The 18,686-nt window shown below is 36.2% G+C and overlaps 1 protein-coding gene across 6 annotated transcripts in view; it reads left to right on the top strand.

The window, feature by feature from the left end:
- Window positions 1-9,099: 9,099 nt before the first annotated feature.
- LOC116720511 (CREB3 regulatory factor-like) overlaps window positions 9,100-18,686 on the top strand; it is a 36,115-nt gene continuing 26,528 nt past the window's right edge. Inside the window, exons 1-2 of one of the 6 annotated variants that reach the window (XM_032563810.1) lie at window positions 9,100-9,261; window positions 9,752-9,966. The gene's annotated coding sequence lies outside the window, so the exon portion shown is untranslated. The other 5 variants (XM_032563811.1, XM_032563812.1, XM_032563813.1 and 2 more) reach the window with 5 other exon arrangements.

Here is an 18,686-nt window from a genome sequence, read left to right as displayed (position 1 = left end):
AATGATGTTGTAGCTCATTAATTCAGATTCTTCAAGAGTTATTGTAGATGGTGATGGCTGTTATCAGGAAGATCTCTTGTAGCAGTCTGTAGTACAGTGAATCTGAAGACACCTCTGACTGAAGATGCTCCGTTTTCTCAAGACTCTCAAGAAGAGGAAAAGGCTGAGATGTTAAAAGTATTTTTTAGCTCCAGATGCATCTTTTCTTACAAATAATCAAGCATACACTAAAGGAATACTTTTGTTGCATTTTAGACAGTAACATGTTTATTTTCTCACTTAAAAAAATTAATTCCTTATTTGCATCTTTTAATGTATTTCTAATATTAGAAAAGCATTCAATAACAAATCTACAGAAAGTGCCAATTACTTAATTTGATTAATTGTTAGAACAATCAATGGATTAAATGAAAACTAAAATAATTGTTAGCTGCAGACCTAAATTTATCTTATTGAATGCATATTTATGCCACAGCGCCCCCTGGAGGGGGCATCAGGCCTGATCTGCCCACATCCTTCCCTTTCTCTTCATTTTACCTCCGTTCCTCTGACCTGTTGAACATTTTTTGAATTCACCTGCCTCCTGTTGAAGCTTTAAGCGTGTCATCTGCCAACCACGACCACAGCTACGCGTCCCGCCTCCACTCCCCATGTCCCGGTCTCAAACACCCCTCCCTCCCTCGCTGCCACGTCCCTCCCCGTCCGCCTCTCCAAAACCACTTTGCTTCAGCCAAAAAGAAACCAAATCAAAATACAGCTACTTTTTAGAAAGACCAAATTGCGTTGTATCTTTGCCCCAGCCCTTTGCTGTAGCTGTGGTGGTGGTTGCACACGTACAACGAGTTAATAGGTGACTACAATGTGGCATGCATGAAAAAAGGACATAAGGGAAGCTGCCCTTTTACTCCTGTAAAGATGCATTTGTTAGTTTTTAGTTTCGCTCCAGCAGATCTCATAAAGCGGCGTCTCATTTGCTCGAAGGACATCGTTTTGTTGAAAGTGACAAAGCGGCTCTGGCTTGATGTTTTTGGGGGGGGACTTTGTCTCTCTTCTCTTCTCATTACGTTCCCAACCCCACTCATCACCCAACAGTTTGCATACAGACGGACAGAGTCACATTTTCATTGTCGGTGAATCACAGGAGACCAAATGGCATCGTTCTCACCCAGCTAAACTCGCTGAACTGACAGAGGGAACAGCCAAGACTTCAGCGAAATCCCACCAAGCGCTCTGACAGCGAATGGACCCTAACCATTTGTCAACTATGTGGGATTTCTTCCTTTCCCGATGCTTCTCTCCAGCTTTGGTGATGACTGCCCACTACTCAGCTGTTAAATGCTCCTGGCAGTATCAAAAAGAGATAGATTTTTATCATGTGCTAAGAGTCTCCATGGCAACTAAAATCCAACAAATCGCAAGTCTAAATGTTGATGGAAATGGGATATGTATGATATGTATGTAGCCTTGTGTTATTGTGAAGTTAATTGGTGGCATTGTTGGTGAAATACCCCAATAAAGAATTTTGTCTCGTACAGTTGAGTCATTATATTACAGTTTTTCTAGTTTTTCCTTCTAATAACAGCTGCTTTTATATGAAAACAAGTTGATCTGAGACTCTCAAGGTTTCATAATGTAGTTTCAAAATATATTCTTCAAGGATGCAATAACAGAAACTTTAAAAAATGTTTTTCCAGCTAATAAGAGCTGCTTTTATAATGGAAACAAGTTGATCTGCGACCCTCATAATATAATGTTATAATGTTTTATAAAGTAGTTTCAAAAGATTTAAAATATATCCTTCAGGGATGCAATAACAAAAACTAAAATAATGTCTTTTCTAAGCTAATAACAGCTGTTTTTATGATTCGTGATATTCAATGTGTAATTCAAGTGTAAAATAATTTAATTTACAAAAAAATGAACATATATGTGTATGCAGACATGTTTGAGTTTGGTAGGTTTTATACTGTGGTACTAAAGATTTGACTTGTAAAGGTTTAAAATTTATTCTTCAATGATGCAACAACAAAAATTTTAAAAATTTACTTTTTATGTTTTGCTTGCAAGTAACTTTTCAAGCAAGCTATAGGAGCTTGTTTTAAATAAATTATTCCGTAATATTGACAAAAAAAGTACTAGTTGCATTGGCAGATTATTTCATTTGTAACAAGCAAAACTTTTTGTCATAAGTGAAATAATCTGCCAATAAAACAAGTACATTTTCATCAAAAGTAGGAAATGAATTTACAACAAGCTCCTAAAGCATTTTGAAGGTTTACTTATAAGTTAGTTTTGTCTTATTTCAAGTTAGGTAAGATATTTTCACTAGAAACTAAACTAAAAACACTTGGTGAGATTTTTTGTTTTTGCAGTGTAATGGAAATAAGTTAATTTGAGACATTTGATGTTTGAAAAAGCATTTTCAAAAAGTTTACATTTTGTCCTTCAAGGAAGCAATAATAAAAAAATTTTATGTCTATTTTGTACATATCAAGTTTACGTATCGATTATTTTTAGGATTTAAATGAAAGAAAAAGTAACATTCCTGTTTTGTGTCTGTTGACGTTGGATTGCTTGTTTTAATGCTGTAGTTTGGTTAAATTACCTTGAGATTCAAGAACAAGGTTGACTAATTTGTCCAGATTTTTCTACATGATACAAATAAAACGCAGGAATGATTCACTCTGTTTATTCAGCTCGTATCTGAGGCGCAGTAATTTTTATAGAGAGAAGCTGCAGCACTTTATGAAAATATGAATCCCCGTTCCTCCAGTCCCATTTAGGAATTAAAAAGCTTGTAAAGCGATTTATTTTGGCAGAAGGAGCTGGGTGTCAAAGACTGAACAGAATGCAATGAATGTTTTTTTTTTTAATGGATTCTCACTAACTGGCCTCTGAAATCTATTTAGCTTTCAAAATGTCTCCTCGTACAGGCGCTTTAAGAACATCAGAAACTGTTCAGCTGATGAATTAAAGGGAAAGCTGGAGGGGATCTTATGTAAAATTGACTTTTTTAGCTTTATATCATGTTTTAAGGTTATTCCTTCAAAAGCATACTTGGAGTGTTGCTTTGATTCTTCATGTTTGAGGAATTCTTGAATCTCCCATAGCAACCACGGGGCTACTCCCATAGCAACCACTTGGTTACTATGGGAGATATGGGAGGGGCCTAAGCTCTTTCTCTCAAAAAGTCGAATATTTCAAAGAAGCTCCTCCTTGAAGCTGTCGGAGTAGAAGCTTCTTAAAGAGACAGAGGCCCAATTTCAATTTTAAATTGCAAAGTCAAATTTGTTTTAAGTCATGTTTGATATATACAGCATTTTTATAACAACTGAAGGTAATAAAGGTACCTCAATGATAGTCTTTATTAAACCCTGCAAAAGGGCAAAGAACAAAATTGCAAATTGCAATAAACAACTCATAATGAAAAACATTAATTAAATATCTGAGTTATACATCATGTATTTTTATTTTTTTATTATTATTTTCTTTTTTAACCAGGTAAAACCCCATTGAGCTCTAGATTTCATTTTCAAGAAATCTGGGCAGAAATCTGCAACACACAAAAGTAAAACAAATTAAAACATATGTACAAGTTTAAAATGTATAACTGTAATTATTTAAAAAGAAGCTGTGATATTTCCTTAGTAAAATAATGTATAAGAAAAACTTAAACTATGGTACAGTACAATGCCAATATAGTAGTAATTGTATAGATGAGTGATAACATAGGTAATAGTGGTAGTGCTACAGATAATTAAACTATTTATTATCTGTTGTTATGCAGGTAATTGATATAAATGACCTGTGATATCTTTCCTTCCTCCACTGTGAATTTTTCAGTCTACTGCTGCTTGTTGAGCTTTAAAATTGCAATCTGTGCCTGAAAAATACTTAATACCGCCCCTTTAAACAATGCAATAATAAAGACACCACATAATTCTGCTTCTTAACAGCCTGGTTCTGCACATATAGGTCTCCAGTAACAGTCACATAAACACTAACAACCTAGAATTATTCAGAGAATGGGTCTTAATGTGCCCTCCCACCCTGCCAACCCACTTTCCTCTGAGAATGCATCAAGATTTAACAATCTTTATGCAAGCAGCCATATGAGCTGACCTATATAACACCGGCTGTACTTTAGATGGGGAACATCTCATCATACAAGGCTGCAGTTACAAGCTTTAGTCCATTTTCTGTCTTTTTGTTCATGCATTGATAAACAAATTCCTTTGTAATGCAAATTAATAGCTACACACAACCCATTTATTTCACTTTAACAATATTTTTTATATTAATAAACAACATCAAGTAATGCAGAACTTGTTTCAAGAGGTGATGTACCTAAATAAAAATAAAATACAACCTCTTCTCCTTTCTTGATTCCAAATATGTTAAAAAATAAACTAGATAAATAAATGCTAGTGCATATCAGAATGAGGATTGGGTGGCTGCATGTAAAGACGCCTGATAAAGACTCTATCCCAGAAAAACATGATTTGATTTCTGTGTGTCTGTTGCAACAGAATGTTTTGGGTTATTGCTGTTTTTTTCCATGATCAACTGTCGTTTTCACTAATCAGTACAGATAAAACTCGTTAGCGAGGTTTTGGTATTCGCTTTTAAGTCTTTCTCATGATGTGCAACGACTCAGAAAAAACATGTGTCTCCCTGCATTACAGGCCAGTCATGATCAAATTACCTTTATTTATAAAGAGTTGATCAAAGCGCTTAAAAAATCCCAGATAAACAACAACAACAAGCAAAAGCAGTAAATTATCTAAAGAAAAATATAACCAGAAGAAGACTATTTTAAAAAACGCTATAAAAAATTATCTGAAAAATTACAAAAAGCACAACCCAGTAATTTAATTTACAGGTTTTACTTTCTGGTACAAATGTTTTAACTGATTCCTGCTTTGTTGTAGTTTTTTTTCATGTTTCACTGCAAAAAAAAAAAAAAAATCCTACCAAGTATTTTTTTTGTTGTCTAGTTTCTACTGCAAATGTTATCAGTTCACTTGAAATAAGACAAAACAAACTTACAAGTAACTTTTAAGATATAGTTAATAATTTCTTAACAAATAAATATATTTATTTGTTCAACTAATAACAAGCCATTTTCCCCATGTTATAAGTTAAATAATCTGCTAGTGGAACTAAGATTTTTTCATCAATATTAAGGAATTATTGGCTTAAAACAATAAAAGTTACTTCCAAGTTTGTTTTGTCTTATTTCTAGTACACTCAAATATATGCAGATAAATTTTTATTTGTGTTTTTGCAGTGTATAGGGAGATATTTCCCTCTATTTTCTTTCGCTCTTTGGTCTTTCATTCCACGCAGCTGCTGTTCATTCAGTGTGATTCATCTCTCCGGATCTTCCTGAGCCTCTGTAATTAGCTTTTTGTCTTGCTTCGCTGGTATCTACTGTTAATAGTTCTGGTTCAGTTGCTTCCTGGTCTTTGTTGTCGTGTTGCTGCTTGTAAGTTGGATTGAGGTCTAGAAATTAACAGATGTCCTCTGCAGACTCTGACCGGTTTTCTTCCATGATCGCTCAGAGTTCAGTTTTAATTTCCCATCAGTTTTCCAACAGCATGATGCTGCCACCACGCTCCAGCTGCAGTGTAAATTTTACTCCACCCATTTCATTTTGCATGTCAAAACGTTTATTTTTAATCATGTTGCCACATGTTTACCTGATTTTATTTGTTGTTTCTTCTATGAATTATTGTCATTTTGATCCTTAAAATACCAAAATTTTCATTTAGCTTTATATGTTGGTCCGTCTGATGATGTCATTTTTAATATAAAATGACTGAAAAGTCACCAGTTATATTTTGTAAAAAGTTCTTACCAAATATTTTTTTTTACTCTTTCTTGAATAATTTCTTGGAAGGCTACTTTTTACTTTCACTTGAGTAAAAATATATTATCAATACTATTTTAAACAGCAGCGCATAAAAATGTTGCTGCATCTTAAGTTTAAATTAAACAGTAATTTAAAATAATTAACTAATTACATTTACTTGGGTACATTTTTTGAAAAAACATTACTTTATGAGTATTTTTACTATACTATTTGTACTTTTACATAAGTAATTTTATTTCTCTACTTGAGTAAAATTATAGATACTCCAGCCACTTTGAGTAACTTTATTGAATCAAGTTTTAACTTAAACAAATCACCACATAAATACATATCAGCAGGTTTTGTTAAAGTTTTGTAAGTTTTACATTCAAAGAAACTTATTTGAATTCTTTTGCCTGATTTGGTTACTTTGTAATTATGTAATTTACATGAATTTTTGTCATTTTGTCAATTAAAATACCAAAATTTTCACATAACTTTGTATTTTTTGAATTTATTTTTTGATCAGTTACTCAGTACTTGAGGAGCCTTTTTTACCAAATACTTTTTTTTTACTCTTATTTGAGTAATTTCTTTGATGGCTACTGTTTACTTTTACTTGAGTAAAAATATGTTGAAGTAGTTGAGTACAAGTTTTGGGTACTCTACCCACCTCTGGTCACACAGCTCATCATTCAGAGCAAATATTTCTTTTAGAATAATTTATTTCCCATCCTGGATTTCTTTGGGATGAAGGACAAACTCTTACATTTTTCATGAAACCCTCAAAAAAGTTACCCGCAAACACTTGTTAGATTAGCTGTTGTTATGCCTGCCGCCTCTGCTGCTCTTGTGAACACGACGCGGGTCTGGAGGTGAAGTAGTTCCGGCGGGACCGGGCTCGGAAGCAGCCCCGGGCCCGGCTGAGGTCACCGGGTTCGCAGCCTCGCCGCTCTCGGTGTCCTCAAACACGGGTCGTGTGACCCCGCCCTCGTGACGATTCCGTGTCGTAGATGTAAACCATATCCGTTTTCACGGGCCGAGTTGGAAGTCAAGTTAGAACCGGTGAATCGCTGAAACCGGAAGTTGAGTTTCATGCGTTCATGACAAAAAAATTAAAAAGAAAAAAAAATCTTTGAGCTTTGATCAATGCCATGGCAACCAAACAAGCAAACAATTATTCAAAACGGAGACGTCATTTATTAATTCATTCACTGATTCAGGTTAAAGTTTGACACAATTTAAAATTAAATATATAACTTATAATTATGTATAAAACTGCAGGGTTACAGTTTCCCACGTCTGTTTTGACTTAAAAAGCAACACTCTAAAATTCACAACTATGTTTTAAAATTATTAAAAGTTGGGATACATCTTCTTTTAAAAAAATCATAACATAACCAATAAACCTAAAACACAGGCAGGAACAGTTTATAATGAAATTAAAAAGTTTATAATGAAATTAAAAGTGTGTTAAGCCTGCATTCGTTCAAGTACTTGCTCCATTGGCAGAGTATTTCACTTATAACATAAAAAAGTCCTGTAATTAGTGAAATAATCTTCCAATTGAAGTATTTTTCATCAGTATTAATGGATCATTAACTTAAAACAAGTTCCTATATCTTGCTGAAAATTTCCTCCAGGTTTGTCCTATTTCACATGTACCAAGATATTTGCAATAGAAACTAACCTAAAATTACCTGGTAAGTGTAATTCATATGACTCAACTCCTTCAGACCTACCAGCAGCAATAAGCAAACACCTAGTAGAGCTCAGTATATTAGCTAACTCTCCTTGCAACACTGGTAAAATCGCTGTTAAAGGGTTAATGGAGGAGCGATGTTGTGATGACTTCCTGAAGTCAGATTTCCTGTAAGAACAGCGGTTTTTAAAGAGACAGAGGCCCAATTTCAAGGTGTAGAATTACAAAATCATTTTTAAAGTCATATTTAATGTACAGAATTTTTATAACAACTGAAGTTGCTTTCATCCGTCAAACGTGATCGTAGGTTGGATTTGATGTTAAGATGTGAGAATGACTGCTCACATGCAGACGTAGATCCAAACATGGTGCTGCTCAGTAGCTCTTGGCACGCTTTCTTTCTGCTGTCTCCCGCCGGGTATTTTGACGCAAAGGTAGCATGGCGTGTGTCGAAGTGCCGCTTTACATTCGACCGTTTCATTGACGCAATTTTGTCATTGCAAATTAGACACACCGCAGAACCTGCTCTCTCCACAAAGGCAAATTCTTCGGTCCATTCGTCCTGAAATGTACGATACTCCTCGTCTTTTTTTCTTTTCGCCATCTTCTTCGTCGAAGGGTTAGCTTTGAGCTAATGCCCGAGGAGACTGATTCAAAAGGGGGCATTTACCTGTTTACCCAGCAACAGCCAACGTAGGCTATTATCATCCAATTAAAATAATGGACTGCTCCTGCAGCCAATAGCAAGCCTGAACAGGACATGAGCGGTGGAAAGTCGATGGATGGATAAAAACTTGTTTTAATCCATCCAAATTAAATATTTTATGTTTTATCTGCGAGCCAGATGCAATCATCAAAAGAGCCACACCTGGCTCGCGAGCCATACGTTCCCGACCCCTGTTATATACACTTATGTCTTGAGGAACATGATTCTGTATGCCTTAATATGACCTGAACATGAATTTGGTGGGGAGGCGGGACCAATGGAGTGGCCAACATTTTTCAAGACGGGGGTCATGGCCACTCAGGGCTCCTTCTTGGGGGTGCCACTGTTGTATCCTTTGATTTTTCCCACCCAAAATAAAAACAAAACAACTCTTAAATTTTTCTCACCCTCCCAGCCGTATATTTTTTTATAACAACTGAAGTTCACATTGTTACTTGTTTGTGCTAAATGGGACTATATACCTAGAAAATACATAATATTATCCCTGTAATAAATTTCACAGATTTATTTATTTATCAGGATTTATTTATTAGGTTTTATATTTATGTCTTTATTGAATTAGTTACTCTGTATACCTTTCTATGACCTGAACATAAATCTCAGGGCCAGTGGAGAGGCCAACATTTTTTAAGAAGGGATCATGGCCCTCCTATGCCCCCCTCTTGGGGTCGCCACTGTTGTATCTCTTTATTTTTTCCTTAAACAAAATAAAAGCGAAAATATATATATATTTTACTCACCCTCATATCATTGCATTTTTACAACAACTAAAATGTACATAATTACTTAACTGCCTCGTTAACCTAACAGTAACGCGCTTCGAGACTTTTATTTTGACATCTCTCCCGGAAGTTTAACGCTTCCCACGTCTTGTTTTGACGCTCGACATAAAGTATTTATTGTAAACTTGGGTCAGGCCGGAGAGACGCGGAGGACTGCAGCTGTTTTTACAGCTGACACCCTTCCAGCTGCTAGCAGGTCAGTCGCTCCGCTCCTTCCCATCGCTTCCCCGGTCCGCCGCAGCCCGAAACGCGGCGCTGCCTCCAGCCCGGGCAGCTGCTGCTGCTGCTGCTGCGTCAGTTCCTAACAGTGACAGCCCCACGCCCTCCTTATGTTTATTTCTCATTCTCTGTTTGGATATAAAGTGTGTTGTAAATCGCGGAACTGCTGCAGAAAGTCACTTTGCGATTTGTTTGGTGAGTAAACGGGCGACAGCAAGTCAAACACGCAGTGGGCTCCCCGCAAGTACAGCGAGTGTGAACATTTTTTTTTGTTTTGTTTTAATTAAAGCTGTATTAAATGGGTGAGTCTTTATTCTCCCCAGCCTGTCGTCTATAAAACGACAGGCTTTTATCTGCACCAATGAAAGAGAGGGAGAAACAGGAGGAGGTGGGGTGAATTAGGGAGGAGAGGGGGGTGTTACACGGTCCTACAACCGTCTTTCCTGTCCTGTTTATCCGCGATGTAGGCCAGCTCTGTCCGGCTGCGAACCAACTTCCTGCATGTGGCCGTAGGAGGAAGGGGATTTCTGAGGCTTTAGCGGTCGCAGCTGCCGTCTGATCGCGATCCCCGGCTCCCCTCCGCGGATGGTGCGGGGTGGGATCATCTGGAGAGGCCGTGGCAGACATTTTACCCACGGTCTTCAGGAGCCTGGCAACTCGGACGGGGTTTACCTCCGCGAAGGTAAAGCATCGTTATGCTGTATGTTTGATACAAGCAACAACAAAAAAAAAGTAGTTGAACAAAAGTTTAACTCAAGGATTTTAATTCACATAAAGGAGAGAAAAAAATGAGGCTGTATTAAAATATGACCTTCCATTTAGAACATGGTGTTTAGCTACTTTTCATAAATATATTTGTTCAAGGTGAAATAAGCAGCTTGGCCTTTGAGCCATAAGAGCACCAGAACTTTCAGAGTGTAGATTTTGTGTGCTATGCACCTCAAATCTGGAAAAACTTCCAAAACAGATGAAACACAGAGCTAACTTAAATTTAAATTTAAAACGCACTCTGTTTATAGCTGCTTTTGTACCACAATAAACGGAAATTTGACCAACATATTTGATGTGTATTGATGATTGCACTTTACAGGATTTAATGTCTCTTAATATATTTTTTTTTACAACTGTTGTTAGTATGATGTGTTTGTTATGTTTTCACAATGCTTAAATGCGCTATATAAATGAAATTGATTGATATAATTGATAATCTTTCGAAACAAAACTGTTGATCATGGATGTAAATTCTTTCCCCCCTTTGGGAGTATCACGTTTTTATTCAATAGGCTAATAGGTTAATTGAATGTTCTGGTTTTCAAAAACAAAGGAAACTACTGCCATACACTGATAATACCATTTGCACATGCTCAGACAGCTGCCAAAACCTCAAATGCTAGCTAGCAAGAATTTCCCCCCATATCTTGGCGCCCCCTCTAGTGCAGCACCCCTATGGTGCATACCCACTTTTTACGCCAACTGTCATTGGGTTAGAGGAAGGGTTAACCACAAACACACACACATACCTAAGAAGGACCAATTTAGAGAAACCAGTTAACCTCATGAGGAAGTAGGAGTACCCTGAGAGAACACATACACACACAGGGAGAACATGGAGAATAACCCCAGGTTCAAACTCAAGACCTTTATAGCTGCAGGGCAACAGCGCAGCATTTAAACATGAATGATTTAAAGAGGAAATCGCTCTCTCTGATGATAGTAGGAACCCACTTTCTATTCAAAATCCTCCCTGCGCATCACGGAGCCTTGAGTCGGTTCGGATTTTAAAGCAACATTTCACACCGAGTCCAACTTGTTTTGACCTGCTACAATCGGGAAACGCAGCTGCAGGTCAATATAAACAGCGATTAAACTGTGTTTTTCAAGGTTTTGCAAAAGTGTGAGGCAGATTGGTTAAAAACCCAACCCTTGATGGCGGCCGGGGGAGTTAAAAACGCGGAGGTTTGATTCTCATCCTCATTAATATCGGACATCCGGTGGCACTGCCAGCTGCGCCCCATTTTTTATTGTTGTCTGTGCGCTGAAAGGATGACTGCCGGATCGTCTCTCCGCGCCGCGGAGCGCAGCAGCGGCTGCTGGTGAGAACAGATTCGCTTCTTTTTATCTTTTTTTTTTTTTTTTTTAAAAACCTGAATATGCATAAAGAGGGTTATTGGGGCAGCGTGTGTGTGTGCAGTGGAAGAGAGGCTGTGCGTTTCTGGATGTTCTCCGCCGGCCACCACAGCTCCCTCCCCGCTGCAGTTTCATCCAGCTGCGCGGACACAACCGCGTGTTCCAGACCAGATAGCCCACCAACCGGCACCCGATCTCCACCCCTTAAACCCAATTTGTTTCCCCTCATAGAAATGTTTTTGCATCCGATCGGGGTCCGTTCGGAAGATGCGCTCTGAACGGACAGAGAGCCACTTCCATCCCTCCGTGGGAAACGGAGCTCCAAGGACACTGACGGAGGCGGGGGTCGTTTATTTAACCTACTTTTCATTTTTTGCATTCATTCATGCAATTACGACAGAAATGGAGAACTCAGACGCACATCTGTGGTTTGATTGGTGTCCTGATTGATTTTTTTAAAGCTTTAATTTGGGTTTAAATGGGTTTCCCAGATTGACTGACAGACCGCACGGTGTCTCCCCGGTTCGCTTCCCCGCCTCCTCATCGCAGCTTTCGGCCATGGTGTTCCATCCCAGCCTCTCTGAATCTGCTGCTGCTCGTCTTATTTCGTGCGCAGCCATCCGTGGTTCAGGATCATGCTTGAGTTATGATTGATTCTTTATTCCAGCGACTGAATTTTGATTCTTCCTCATAATCTAAATTTACCGCAAGGTTTGCGGACAGGTTGTGCTTAGTGCATAAAAAATGCCATTATTTAAAGAAAAAAACAAGTTAGTAGTTGTTTATATACTGTATATGTTATGAATGCTACCTAGAAACTCATAAACATGTTTCTGTATCTTAAGTTTTGCTGAATTAAATTAAATACTAATTAAGAAATGATTGATTTAAAGAACTAATCACATTTTCTTGGGTAACTTTTTGGGCAAAATCTTCTTGTAGGAGTATTTTTACTCTGCTGTACTTTTTACTTTTACTTAAGTAGTTTCATTATGAAGTATCGTTAAATTTCTCCCACTGTGAAGAACAAGCCTGTTTTAACTTCAAAAATTCATCCATAGACACATATTTGCAGTTTTTGTTAAAGTTTTGTAAGTTTCATAGTGAAAGAAATTGATTTGGAAAAATGTTTCTTATACCTGATTTTGCTACTTAAGAATAATATTATCTGTGTGAATTATTTTCATTTTGGACTATAAAATACCAAAATGTCCACATAACTTTGTATTTTGGTCCGTCTGATGTCATTTTTAAATGTTACATTATTTATTTTTTCAGTACTTGAGCAGCTTTTTAGAAATTTTTTTTTTTTTTTACTCTAACTAGAGTAATTTCTTGTTTAACTTTATCTTGTTAAAGCTAAAACAAGAAGTTCTACTCTGAAGCAGTGCTAATTTTACTTCAGTATAATCTCTGGGCACTCTAATATTGACAGAAAGTATTAAAATGCTCCAGTTTAAATATAGGTGTTAAAAACTACCATCTTTCTACATCGTTCAGGATTTCTGCATATTTTACAGACTTTCCAAAGTCTTAAGCCTCAAATTTCCTCAGGCTTTTTATGTGAAAACTGTTAAATCACAACCTGTAAAGTCAAAGAAGTAAAGTAGAATTGACATATCCTTTATTGTTCCACTTTGGGGAAATTTCTGAGCAACAGCAGCAAAGTGTCAGACAATAACAGCAAACAGACTCACACAAGTGTAATATGTACATAAAAACAGAATAAAGAGTAAAAACATATACAGTATGGGCAAAAATTCAACATTTATAAGTGGGAATGAAAGATGGATGGATTATTGAATGGATGGACATGTGAATGGGAAAACAAATTGATGATAGGCATGAATAGAAACATAGATGGATGTGTGGATTGATTAGTGGACGAAGAAAAGCCTGAAGATACATTTTTTCCATTTTGCTAACATTACATTTGTGTGTTTTTGTGATGTGAAGCATTTTGAACTGCCTCGTTGCTGAAACGGGCAAAACAAACAAACTTGATTGATTGACTGAAGTCAAATTCCAAGCAGGAGCTCTGATCTTATTCTGGATTTCTGTCCCATGTTTGTTTGCATTGAACATCTTTGTGCATTTCAGACACACATATATACATTTAATTTTTAACTTTTTGTACAATTTTGGGCTAAATTACTGCTCTTACTGCATTGTTCTTTCAGTAATTTGTTCTGTTTTTGAGTTTGTATGCTCCAGTTAACAATTAATCAGTTACTAAATTAGTTGACGATTATCTCAATAATCGATTAATCACAATGAATCCAATTAATGGTTTCAGCCCTATAGTCAGTTATGTCTTAGATTGTGGTAAACATGTTCTGTTTTACTTTAAAGCTGGTGTTTTTACTCCTACCTCCCTCTGAAACAGTGTAGCCCCCCTCTTTAGACAGACATAAAGGACAAAATGGCCGCCGTCATGCATGAACTGCACCATATGAGCCGTGTCGCTCCACACTGTAAATGTTAGCACTCTTGTTTGCCTTGTGAATATATATCTGGTCACAAACCCTGCAGTGCTCAGGGCATTTTGTTTGCTGGCGGATTCTTGTTTACAAAGAACAAAACAAATCTTCGGTCCATCTTTACAGTGATGGTAGTTGCTGGTTTGAAACTTACGGTGTTTGGAGATTAATGGCTTCTGTTTGGTTTCCCTGTGGTGCTGCTGTAAAATCCACCTGTCAGAGTGGGTTTATTAGCTGTGGGACCTTTGGACCGAGTCCGATGTTGAGCCAACACTTGCAAAATGAAGCCAGTAGTTGCAGCAATACCTGCTTTGTAACTCAGCAGGAGCCTGAAATAATGCTGAGCAATATGGATTAAAAAGAAAATCTCTGATTTTTTCCAACCATTTTAATATTTTTTCTTGCTTTTTTTCTAAAAAAGAAAGTACAAATGACAGAAGATATTTTGAAAAAGTGTTTTTTACTTTTACTTTCTTTTCTGCAAGTTGGACAACAGAATATTTGTACCTGAAACAAGAATATTTGTTTAATTAAGAGAATATAGTCATAATATTAGCAGAATAAAGACGCCATTCTACCAGAAGACTGTCTTAAAATTTCAAGAAAAAGTAGTTTTAATTATTAAAAAGCTCGAGTAATTAACCTTTTGGTACTTTTCATAAAATACCAAAAATACAATTTCTGGCTTTATTCTCATATTCCTACAACTGTATTTTTGCAACATCATGACTTTATTTTTATTAAAAGAAGAAATCTTAGCTTGACCCTTTGAATTCAGAGTTGACCTAAATTCAAAGTCCAAATAAATAGAAACTGTAAAAGACTTTGGTCAAATAGGATGATATCTTTTTGGTTTGCTGACATCACTCTGAACTTTGAACTAAATAAGAAATGCATTGGTGAAAAAAAAAAAAATCCAGATTTTCCAAAAATAAAAACAAACATTTGATTAATCAGTAAAATGTATTTATTGTCCAGCCCTAGTCTGAACAGAACCATAGAAGAGTCAGGAAGGAACATGAGTGTAGGGCAGAAACGATTAATCGATTGTTGATGGAATTGAATTACTTGTTTACTTCCATATTTTAATGTATTTCTAATATTGTATAAAAAGACTTCAGTGGTTAAATGGAAAATCTGCAAAATGTGCAAACTTTTTATTTGATTAATCGTCAGAATAATCTGTAGAATAATTCATTTTTAAAACAATAGTTTGTAGCAGCCCTAAAATCTGAGATTTTATTTTACTAAAAAAGCATCTTAACATGTTGCTGAACTCCTTTGTGTGTTTCTTTGGTGCCATAATTTTACGTTTTTTGTGATTACTAACGGGATTCCTGATACCTGAGTTGTGGAGACATTTGTCATGTTTTTCCTAAGTAGAGAAGGAAGCAGCTTAAACTGGCATTTAAGCCGGTCGTGTTGTGTGCACAAGCAAGACCGCTGGCATGAATATGCACACGGCACTAACTCTTCCACAAACCTGCAGCACTTTGCGGGTTGAATCGCCTCTTCTCCGTGCTAGAGAGGTATGTCTCTTAACGTTCGTAGTTTTGCGGGGATCATTATACTCCTTATTGAGTTCAGACTTCACTTTATGCGTCCGGCGACTGTTTGTGTTGCAGTGGGTTGGTAGCTGGCATGCTTTATGAGCCAAATACCAGTTTTCCAAGCGGCTTCTCACAACTGCCAGGCAGATCTTCATTTCCTCATTCCTGTGCTCCTGAGGTCAATGCGAAGGGAACATATTCTGGCATTGTTCTCAAGTCACTGAGCAAGGGTCTGTTTGAGTTGCATGCTTTGGCTTTTCTGCAGTTTTCCAACAGTATGCCAGCATTGTTTCTGCTGTGTGTGTGTGTGTATGGGTGTGTGGGGGTGTGTGTGCATAGATGTTACCCTGTATTTCATCATGTTGCCATTTGTAAGCGTCTCAGGCTGATCAGTGCTCGCAGCTTTGCCTCGTCTCTTCTTTTCTAAAGATGTTGTTGGTCGAGTGTGATGGGGTTGGGAGTCAAAACGCAGTTTTTCAAACGATTCGGTTTAACATTTCTTTCTGAACCTCAGTCAAAATCCCTGTATTCAGTTGTAAATGAGAAAGCAGTAAAAACTCTCTGGAAACCTCTCTGCATCATCATAACAATATGTGGATGACTGGTTTGTTTTTTTTTTGTGCTGTTTACAGTGAGCCGCTTTATGCAGTCAAGAAATGTTTTCTGTAAACTACAACATTTAGGCTCATCATAGTGTTTTTGTTCTTTGTTTCCAGTAGACATTGACTCTTTATCTGCATCGTTATTAAAAAGTTGAGGTTTCCAAGTAGCTACAGCTGAAGTCGTTCCAATAACAAGCTGCAGAAAGTATTAGAATATCTGGGATTTTTTTTTTGGCTGTTTGGAACGTGAAGTAACAAATTAAAATGAAGAAATACTTAATTAATCCCAAAGGGAAGTTAAATAACTTACTCTCACATGTTGCTGTGCACTGCCAGTCAACTGACTGAACACATGTAATAAGGCTGAGGCAATTAATTGCATTAATCATCATTAATCGATTATTGAAATGATTGTCAACTAATTTGTAATTGATTAATTGTAAATAATCAATTACAAATATAGACCCCCAAAAAGCCAATTGTTGAAAGAACAACACAGTAAGAGCAGCAATTAGGCCAAAACTATGCTTTATATATATATATATTAGAAAATGTTAATGTTCTTTTGATGCATTTCTAATATGGTATAAAATAAGCTTAAGTAGTTAAATAAAAAAATCTGCAGAATGTTCTAATTACTTAATCCTATTAATCGTCAGAATAATGGATAGAATAATTGATTACTAAAATAATTGTTAGTATTTAATCATATTCTGAACATTAAGCATGTTAACTTAAAATTACAGCTTATATAGTAGGAATTTTTATATTTACAATATAATCTTTGTGTCACACATTCTCAATTTTGTTGCCAAGGTTTTGTTAGAACTTTGTTTGCAGGTATTTTTACTCAAAGTATCTGATCAAGATAATCTGATTAGAATTGTGCACAGTATCAGGGAATATTGTCATTTCAAACTCAGTTTCTAAAGTAAATAAAAGTCTACTTTTCATAACAATTAGTTTTTGTTTTAGCCAGTTTTCAGTAGGGATTTGTTAGCTAAGCTACCTCTCACTCCATCTTGACTGATTAGCTGCAGAAAAGCTGATGTTTAGACTTTAAGGATAATGTTTTCTTTCCACTTCCTGTTTCACAACTCAGGATATTTTCCTCTGAAGAGATCTGAAGTCACGGCGAAAGGTTCTGACAGTTCGACAAATGTATTCGGTAAACGTTGCAGATTCAGTTGCTGTGCTCTAATTTTAGAGTACAGTCACTGACATATTCAAATTCAATCACAAAGAGCTTAAAGAATGAGCTTTATGTTTAAAAAACCCTCTCACTCTGCTTTTGTCTTTGTACAAAATGATCAGCTGCACTTTATTTCAGTACAGTGATATAACTAGAACAAGTAAAACTGTAATAACCCACCATCTTAAACCTGTTTATCAATATGATTAGCTGATCGATTGCTTTAAAAAAGAGGGTAGTTGTACTTCAAATCAGTATCTTCTTTTTTAGTTATCACTACCTTCTGAAAATGTGCAGCTACCAATGCTTTGCTTCAAAATGGCCTCTTGTTAAAGGAAAATCAGATAGGAAATGGGCACAGATTTTTCATTTAAGCTTTTTTTAAAAAATACTATAAATACATAAAAATTATCTAAACAATAGAATACATTCCTTTTAAAATAAGAAAATAAACTTTTTATTGCCTAAAATGCTATAAAATAGCATTCCTTTAGTGCAGTGGTTCCCAAAGTGTGGGGCGCGCCCCCTAGGGGGTCGCAGTGCCATTGCAGGAGGGACGGGAAGCGGGATGGATGAATGAAAAAGAAAACAGTTACACAAAAGTGTTTCACTGTAAAGATGGTTTGTAGTTTGTTTTGTTGCAACCTGAAGTGTGAAATAAACTTCAATGGAGTTTGAAAACAAAATATGTGTATAGGTTTATGTCTGGCTGAACGACGTGTGCGCCCAGTTGATTTGTTTTTCTTTTTTGGGGGAGGATTTTATTGTAATCCATAGGGGGGCCAGAAGAATATCTTTGGGAACCATTCCTTTAGTGTATGGTTGATCATTTATGGATGCATTTGCAGTTAAAAAATACTTTACAGAAAATAGATTTGCTGTTTTAAATGAAAGGCATCTAGTTTTTAGTTTCTTTTGGGCTTGATTTAACAAATTTATTTTCAGTAATAAGAACAGGATTTCAAGACGCCCGCTCTGCTTAGCCAAATTTGAGTAAGTTGGCTTATAAATATTATTCCTCTCTGGCTCTCGCAAATATATAGTGTATAAATATGATATTTATAAACTAATAGGAGTTTATCAAGAGAAACTCCTACTAGTTTATAAATTGTGGATTACTTTTCTTTTTCTTCAGTTTTTTTGTTTGTATTTCCTTTAATTAATGTAAGGCACTTTGAAATGCCTTGTTCCTGAAAATGTGTTTTTTAAAATAAAATTACCTTATCTTACCTAAAAAAAATAGATAAAATAAAAGCTGATGTGGGAGCAGCAAAGTCGGCTTTTTAGTAAACGTCTCTGGATAAACGTGGTTTTACTAAATGTTAAAGCTTGGTTTTGAAAAGACAAATACGTTGTGTTGCAGTTAACATTTTTTATTTTAATTAATTTGGTAATAATTTCACCCTGATTTCAAATAAAAAATGCATCATAGTTGTATTGCAGTTGGGGGG

This window comes from Xiphophorus hellerii, chromosome 5, assembly GCF_003331165.1.
Source record: "Xiphophorus hellerii strain 12219 chromosome 5, Xiphophorus_hellerii-4.1, whole genome shotgun sequence".
Lineage (NCBI taxonomy): Eukaryota > Metazoa > Chordata > Actinopteri > Cyprinodontiformes > Poeciliidae > Xiphophorus > Xiphophorus hellerii.
This window is presented reverse-complemented; position numbering and strand designations above follow the sequence as displayed.